Source organism: Myotis brandtii, unplaced genomic scaffold, assembly GCF_000412655.1.
Source record: "Myotis brandtii unplaced genomic scaffold, ASM41265v1 scaffold535, whole genome shotgun sequence".
NCBI lineage: Eukaryota > Metazoa > Chordata > Mammalia > Chiroptera > Vespertilionidae > Myotis > Myotis brandtii.
The window spans coordinates 1132576-1139969 of record NW_005369964.1 but is presented as its reverse complement, the minus strand read 5'-3'; the positions used below and the strand labels follow the sequence as shown (position 1 = coordinate 1139969).

General features: G+C 43.0%; 1 long non-coding RNA gene across 1 annotated transcript in view; it reads right to left on the bottom strand.

Moving 5' to 3' along the window:
- LOC106728100 overlaps positions 1–7394 on the bottom strand; it is a 17247-nt gene that overhangs the window by 3700 nt on the left and 6153 nt on the right. The window contains exon 2 of the long non-coding RNA XR_001364351.1: positions 6221–6358. This is a non-coding gene — a long non-coding RNA (uncharacterized LOC106728100). The remainder of the gene's footprint in view (positions 1–6220; positions 6359–7394) is intronic.

The window sequence follows — 7394 nt, the reverse complement described above, 5'->3', positions numbered from 1 at the left end:
TCAAAGTTGCCAATGTCAATATAATAATAAAGCCACCAACACAAAATAATTAAAATTCTTAAATTGATGACAAAAATACCTGTAGGATTTGCAGCTGGTTGGAAAAATACAGGTGACTTTATGCTTTGAGTAGGTACTTCTGTCACTTGCGCGCAATTTGCAGACGCAACTAGCACTAACCACTGCACAATGAGACTGCTGACTGACTGGCTCACTCAACTCGTGCATGAATCACGCGCGCCTCCCCCATACTGCGTATCCCGCGGCCCGCCTGTGCCACGTCTCCCGTAGCCCGACCGACCGACTCCCCCCCACTTCTTCTAACGCCACTTCTTTAAAATAGACTCGCCCAGGCCGAAAACCGACTTCTGCGCATGGGCCACGAAGTTTCGATCGCACTGTACGTGTGCGCCCGCACGTGGTATTTTTTGGAAGAGCCACACCCGAGGGGCCAAAGAGCCGCATGTGGCTCACCAGCCGTGGTTTGCTGACCACTGTCCTACCCTATTAAGTTGACATGTGGCCCTAAAGAATTAGGACAGTATTTTATTTTGGGGGAGAGGAAATTGGAATGAGTAGGGACTAAAGAAGTGACTGAACAATGGGGATGATAAATATTTACTCCAAAGCCAAATACATAAAATAAATAAGGAGATAAGCCCCTCCCTGCCCAAAGCTAGACGCAGAGCTATCTGAAGGCACGGGGTGTGAGCCTCAGGCGGAGCAGAGCTTGGGGTGAGGTATGAGAGAAGGAAGCAGGCAGGTGTTCGGTGCGTGAGCTGCAATCACGCGGAGCTGACCACCTAGGGAGATGAGATCCACGGTACAGTTAAGCATTAACACAGAGTGCTCAAAGCTAGAGAATGTTTCTCAGAGGAGGCAAGTCATGCATTTGTCAGATATATATTGAGTGCCTACCTCAGGTCAGGCCTCATCTGGATACAAAACACCAAACAAAAAAGACAGGTCCCTGTTCTCAAAAGGGCCTACAGTCCACGGGGGGAGGCGGGTGTTACTTAAGGAAACGTGTGAAAACGCGTGGATATATAATGAGTACATCATTAGAAATTGTGTAAGTGCTATAAAGGCAATAACAAAGCTGAGAAAATAAGAAAGTACATCATTTAGATTTTGGGCATCAGGGAGAGGTGAGGACACAGCCCTGAAGCTGAAACCTGAGGGAGGAACAGGCAGAGGGATTTTTTGGGTTAAGGTTTATAGGATGCGGCAAATTCTATCCCCTCTGGCAACCGGAGTGGAAAGGGAACCTAGCTTGTGCCAAGGCACGAAAGCCCAGGTGTGACAGGTATGAGGAACCACAGGTATCACAGCTCAGTGATGGAGCATGCAGAAATGGAAACACCAGGAAGGGAAAGAAAAAAAAAAGATAAAAATACGAGCAAGGCGGAAAAGGAGAAAACTAGATATAGATGCAGTACGTGTTGTGCGTTTGCCTCATGCTTCACGATCTAGGAGGGGTCTCCCGCTTTGCAATGAGAGAGTGGTCCCTGCCCCAGTGAACCGGAGCCTCACCAGGTAAATACCAGAAATAGCCGCCCTTTGTGGTCACCTTCCAGGGAGAACCCCCTGCCCGTCCTAGACCAGATCTTGTTAATCAGATAGACTGTATTTTTACTTTTCTTTTTTTTTTAAAATATATATATTTTATTGATTTTCACAGTAAGCTTTCTGTGAAGAAAGAGCAATGGCACATTTGTCCTTAGAGTTGAGGAATGAGGGACCTCTATTTAGCTTGCCTATATTTCCAACCTTCTCTCTGTCCTCATCCCTGCAGAATTGGCTCATCTTTTATTTGTAAAGTAGATAACATGTTTTTATTCATACCATTGAAGTAGATAAGGATATATGAGTGGGTTAATAAATCTTAAATAGAAAAATATCTGGGCAAGTCGCACGTAAATTCTCACCCTACATCTTTTCTCCTCAAATAGTAACATTAGATATTAAACTCTAGCTATGCACATATCTAGATCAATAGTAAGGTATATAAAATATCGTCTCTGGCCTCAATTGTTAAAATACAGATGAAATTTATAATCTTACAATGATTTATGTTATTGATATCCTCTCCACCAATGAAATTATTGCAGAATTTAAATTATTCATTTTATTTTACTTTTTAAAGATTTTGTATTGATTTTTTTTTTGAGAGAGAGAGGAAAGGAGAGGGAATAGAAAAACAGAAACATTAATGAGAGAGAGAGACATCGATTGGCTGTCTCCTGCATGCGCCCTACTGGGGATCGAGCCCACAACCCATGCATGTGCCCTGACTGGGAATCGAACCTAGATTCTCTTGGTTCATAGGTCAACGCTCAACCACTTAGCCACATTGGCCAGGCGTACAATGGATTTTTAAGTTAACAAATACATCTTACTTTGGGTCACAGGCCCCCAGACATAACTCCACAGAAGCACATGGTAGTAGGCCACTGGGCAGCCAGCGGTGTGGCCAGCTCAGATGACGGATATCTCTTCCCTTCACTCTCCTTCTCTCTTTCCTGTTTAAGGTCCTCAGAGGGAGTAAGTTAGAAACTGTTATTGAGGTTATCAAGCTTGAACGCAGTTAGAAACTGTTATTGAAGTTATCAAGCTTTAATGCCCTTCTCTAATCTCTGAAGAGATAAAACCTACACTATTGACTGGGCTTGGACAGGCTGTCATTGAACCGATAACTGGGGGAGGTTTACAGTGAAAAATAAAGCTGGTTCTATCTACAAAAAGTGGTGTCCTCATCCGGGTGCAGTGCTAAGAATACTCTAATAATTCAACCGGTTCCGTGTCTGTGAGTGACAGGATGTCACAGCCTTGTGACAACCGATTCTCTCATTTTCTTCCTATGTTTTTCCTTCATTATGTGGACTGGAACCCACATTTGTCTTCTCCCTGGAGTCTAAGAGAATTAAAACAGCACATGTGGAGCTATATTTATATGAGGGTGGGAGTCAGCTCTGAGTTTTTTAAGGCTGGGACCCAAGAGATGGCACGATAGGTAGAGGTTTTGTTTTTCAGTGGAGAAAGAGCAATTCTGTTGACCACTGCCACAACATGGCCAAACTCTCGGGCACACTGCCCACTGTTTCCTCTTTGCAGCTACTGTCCTTGCTCGGCATGCTTATAGGGCATGGGAGGAGGTGGGAGCAGTGCAGGGTGGGAGTTTGCCCAGGAGACATGGTAGGTAAGTCACTATTGGAGCCTGCTGTCCTAGAGGGGACAAGAGGGACTTATTACGAGAGCATGATGGAGAAATCGTTTCCACACCAAGAGATATCGCTTCCTTTGATCCTAGAAGAAAAGTGTGAGAATGGGTTCATGTAGAGATAAAAATGCAGGTACAACTTGGGAGGTTCATGTTTTATGGTAGAGATTACCGACTGTTTGGTTCTCTGAACCCTTAGTGTCCTGTAACTTCTTCATGTCACCCCTAGATGGAAAGAATACTAGCAGGTCCATTTACTAGGTAAGGCCAACAAACCTAACAATTACTCATTTCTCATAATTTAGTAGCTGTCTGAGACATAAATTGGGCACTATACTGGGTGTGCTCTAGTTTTAATAACACATATAATTCACCCATTTACAGTGTATAATTCAGTGGTTTTTAGTATATTCAGAATTGTGCAACTATTCACACAATCACTATTAGAACATTTTCATCACCCAAGAGACCTTGTACCCAAGCAGTCACCCCTCCTCCCCCTTTCCTACCACCTCTAGGCAACCACTCACCTATTTTCTGTCTCAAAAGATTTGCCTGTTCTAAACATTTCATATAAATGGAATCATACAGTATGTGGCCTTTTGTGCCTGCCTCCTTTCATTTACATAATGTTCTCAAGGGTTACACGTGTTGTATGTATCGGTATTTCATTCCTTTTTCTGGCTGAATAATACTCCATTGTATGGATAGACCACATTTTGTGTATCCATTCATCAGTCAATGAACATTTGGGTTATTTCTACTTTGTGGCTATTATGACTAATGCTGCTATGAGCATTCACGTACAAGATTTTGTGTGGACCTGTTTTCACTTCTCTTGGGTATATACTAAGAGTGGAATTGCTGGGTCATATGGTAGCTGTTTAAACAGATAAAAATATTTTTTAAAAATCTTCACCAGAGATATCACTTGATTTTTTTAAAGAGAAAGGAAGGAAGGGAGGGAGAAAAGGAAGGTAAGAGGGAGGAGAGCGGGGGGGTGGAGGGGGGAGAAAGAAAAAAAACACACAAAAAACATTGATCAGTTGCCTCCTGTATGCGCCCTGACTGGGCATTGAACCTGAAACCTAGGTATGTGCCCTAACCGGGGATCAAACCTGAAACCTTTTGGTGTACGGGACGACACTTCAACCAATTGAGCAACCTGGTCAGGGCAGATGTTTTTGCTGTTGTTAATCCTCTCCCAAGGATATTTTCTGCTCCATTGATTTTTAGAGAGTGGAAGGGAAGGAGGGGCGGGAGGGGGAGGGGAGAGAGAAAAATCAATGTGAGAGAGAGACATTGATTGGTTGCCTCTTGCACGTACTCTGATCAGGGATCCAGCTTATAACCAGGTACAGGCCCTCAACTGGGAATTGAACTCAGGACCCTTCAGCGCACGGGCGATGATCTAACCACTGATTCATACTGGTCAGGGCCAGGGCAACTGTTCAAACCTTTGAGAAATGCCAGACTATTAGCCAATGTGGCTGCGCTGTTTTACATTCCTACTAGCGTGTGTATGAGGGTTTGAATCTCTCCACATACTCACCACTTGTTATTATCTGTCTTTTTGATGATAGCCATCCTAATGGGTATGAAATAGCATCTCATTGTGGTTTTGATTTGCATTTCCCTGATGGCAATGATGCTGAGCATCTTTTCATGTGTTTACTGGCCATTTGTGTATCTTCTTTGGAGGAAAGTCTATTTGGGTCTTTGGCCCACTTTAAAGTTAGGTTATTTGTGTTTTGTGTAGGAGTTCTTTACAGATTCTATATACAAGTACTTTATCAGAGATATGATTTGCAAATATTTTATTCCATTCTGTGAGTTCTCTCTTCTAATTTTGAGTTTTAAAAAACATCCTTTGCATTAAAAAAATATAATTGCTTCACTTAAATTGCTATTCTTCACCTTTCGGTAATGTATAATTTTAAAATGAATATTTTTTAAAAAATTTTACTTTAAGATGTTTCTCTTTTGAGACCTGAATTCAAATTTTGTCTCCGCTAATATCTAGCTCTAGATCAGGGGTGGGGAACATCTGGCCCATGAGCCATATAAGGCCCAAAAAGTCATTGGGTCTGGCCCTGCCAAGGCATTAGAGATGAGTTAATTAAATGTTTCACCAAATACTAATTTTTAAGTTGATAATTTTGTATGGGCCACAAGTGATGTTATAAATATCCAAATGGCCCTTGGCAAGACAAAAAGTTCCTCACCCCTGCACTAGACAGTAACTTAGACAAGTCATTTTAATTTTTCTGACACTAAGTTTTCTCATATCTAAAAAGATAATGGTTCCTATTTATAAGGTTGTTCATGAAATAAGAGCAGGTATAAGCACTTAGCATTAATGCCTACCTAGTGGGCTCTCACAAAAATGTGCTGTATTTGAATACCTTAAAAGATCTTTAAGAAGCACTTATATTTCAAGATATGTGTGAAATATTAAGTACTGCATCCACTTAATGATTACTTAAAAAGGTATAAGATGCTGCCCAGCCAGTGTGGTTCAGTGGTTGAGCATTGACCTATGAACCAGGAAGTCACAGTTGGATTCCTGGTCAGGGTATACCCGGGTTGTGCACTCGATTCCCAGTAGGGGGCATGCAGCCAATCAATGTTTCTCTCTCATCATTAATGTTTCTCTCTCTTCTTTCCTCTCTCTGAAATCAACAAAAAGTAATTTTTTTTAAAAAGAAATAAGATGCTTCGTACATGATCAATTTGTATTTAAAAACATATAATTTAGCCGATGTGGCACAGTTGGTTGAGCATTGTCCTGTGCACCTAAGGGATGTGGGTTTGATTCCTAGTCATGGCACATACCCAGGTTGCAGGCTAGATCCCCTGTCAAGGGTGTGTACAGGAGGCAACCGATAGATGTTACTCTCTCTCCTTCTTTCTCTAGAATAAATGAAAAACATACACTCAGATGAGGATTAAAAATAAATAAATCACAATTTAGCAATCCTAATGGTGTGTCAGACTTACCATTCTGCAGATCTGAGGCAGAAGTAGAAGTGGTATTTAAGGACACTATGTTATGGGATGTTTTCAGGTCCCATAATGGTCTTATAAAGAAGTACTGAATCATCTATCCAGCGGTTCTCAACCTCTGGGTCGCGACCCCTGAAAATACATCCTGCATGTCAGATATTTACATTACGATTCATAACAGTAGCAAAATTAGTTATGAAGTAGCAACGAAAATAATTTTATGGTTGGGGGTCACCACAACATGAGGAACTGTATTAAAGGGTCACGGCATTAGGAAGGTTGAGAACCACTGATACTAATAAAAGGGTAATATGCTAATTAGACCGGATAGACCGGACGTCTTCCAGACATTCTTCGGACAAAAGCTGCGGTGGCTGTGAGGGCAGAGGAGGGCCAGCAGCTGCGGCGGCTGGCAGTGGCAGCAGCAGAGGGGTGATGGGGGCGGCGCCTTCCCCTGATAGGTCCGGTCGCCTCGCACAGAGGGAGGCCAGAGGCAGCAGCAGCGGTGGGGTGATGGAGGCGGTGCCTTCCCCTGATTGGCCCGGTTGCCTCCTGCAGAGGGAGGCCAGACTCAGGCTTAGGCCTGCTCCCTGGGGGACATCCCCTGAGGCCTCCTGGACTGTGAGAGGGAGTAGGCCAGGTTGAGGGTCCCCCCCTCCAGTGCATGAGTTTTCATGCACCAGGCCTCTAGTAATGTAATAGTAGAATAAGCTCATCCAACAAGATAAATCTGAGGTTGGTTACTTTATATAGTGAGTCAGTAAAGATTTCAAATGTGGCCCTCGCGGGGTAGCTCAGTTGGTTAGAGCAGTGTCCCGACACACCAAGGTTGTGGGTTTGACCCCCAGTCAGGGCACATACAAGAAGCAACCAATGAATGCATAAATAAGTAGAACAACAAATTGATGTTTCTCTCTGTCGTCTCTCTCCCTCTATAAAATCAATAAATTAAAAAAAAAAAAAGAAAAAGATTTCAAATGTGGTTCCTAAAGATACCCATCGATGTCTATTTCTCTTTAGAAGGTCACTGTGGCAAACACGTGTTCTCCTCAAATTTAAAAACAAACAGGCATGCCCTAACTGGTTTGGCTCAGCGGATAGAGCGTCGGCCTGTGGACTCAAGGGTCCCGGGTTCGATTCCGGTCAAGGGCATGTACCTGGTTGCGGG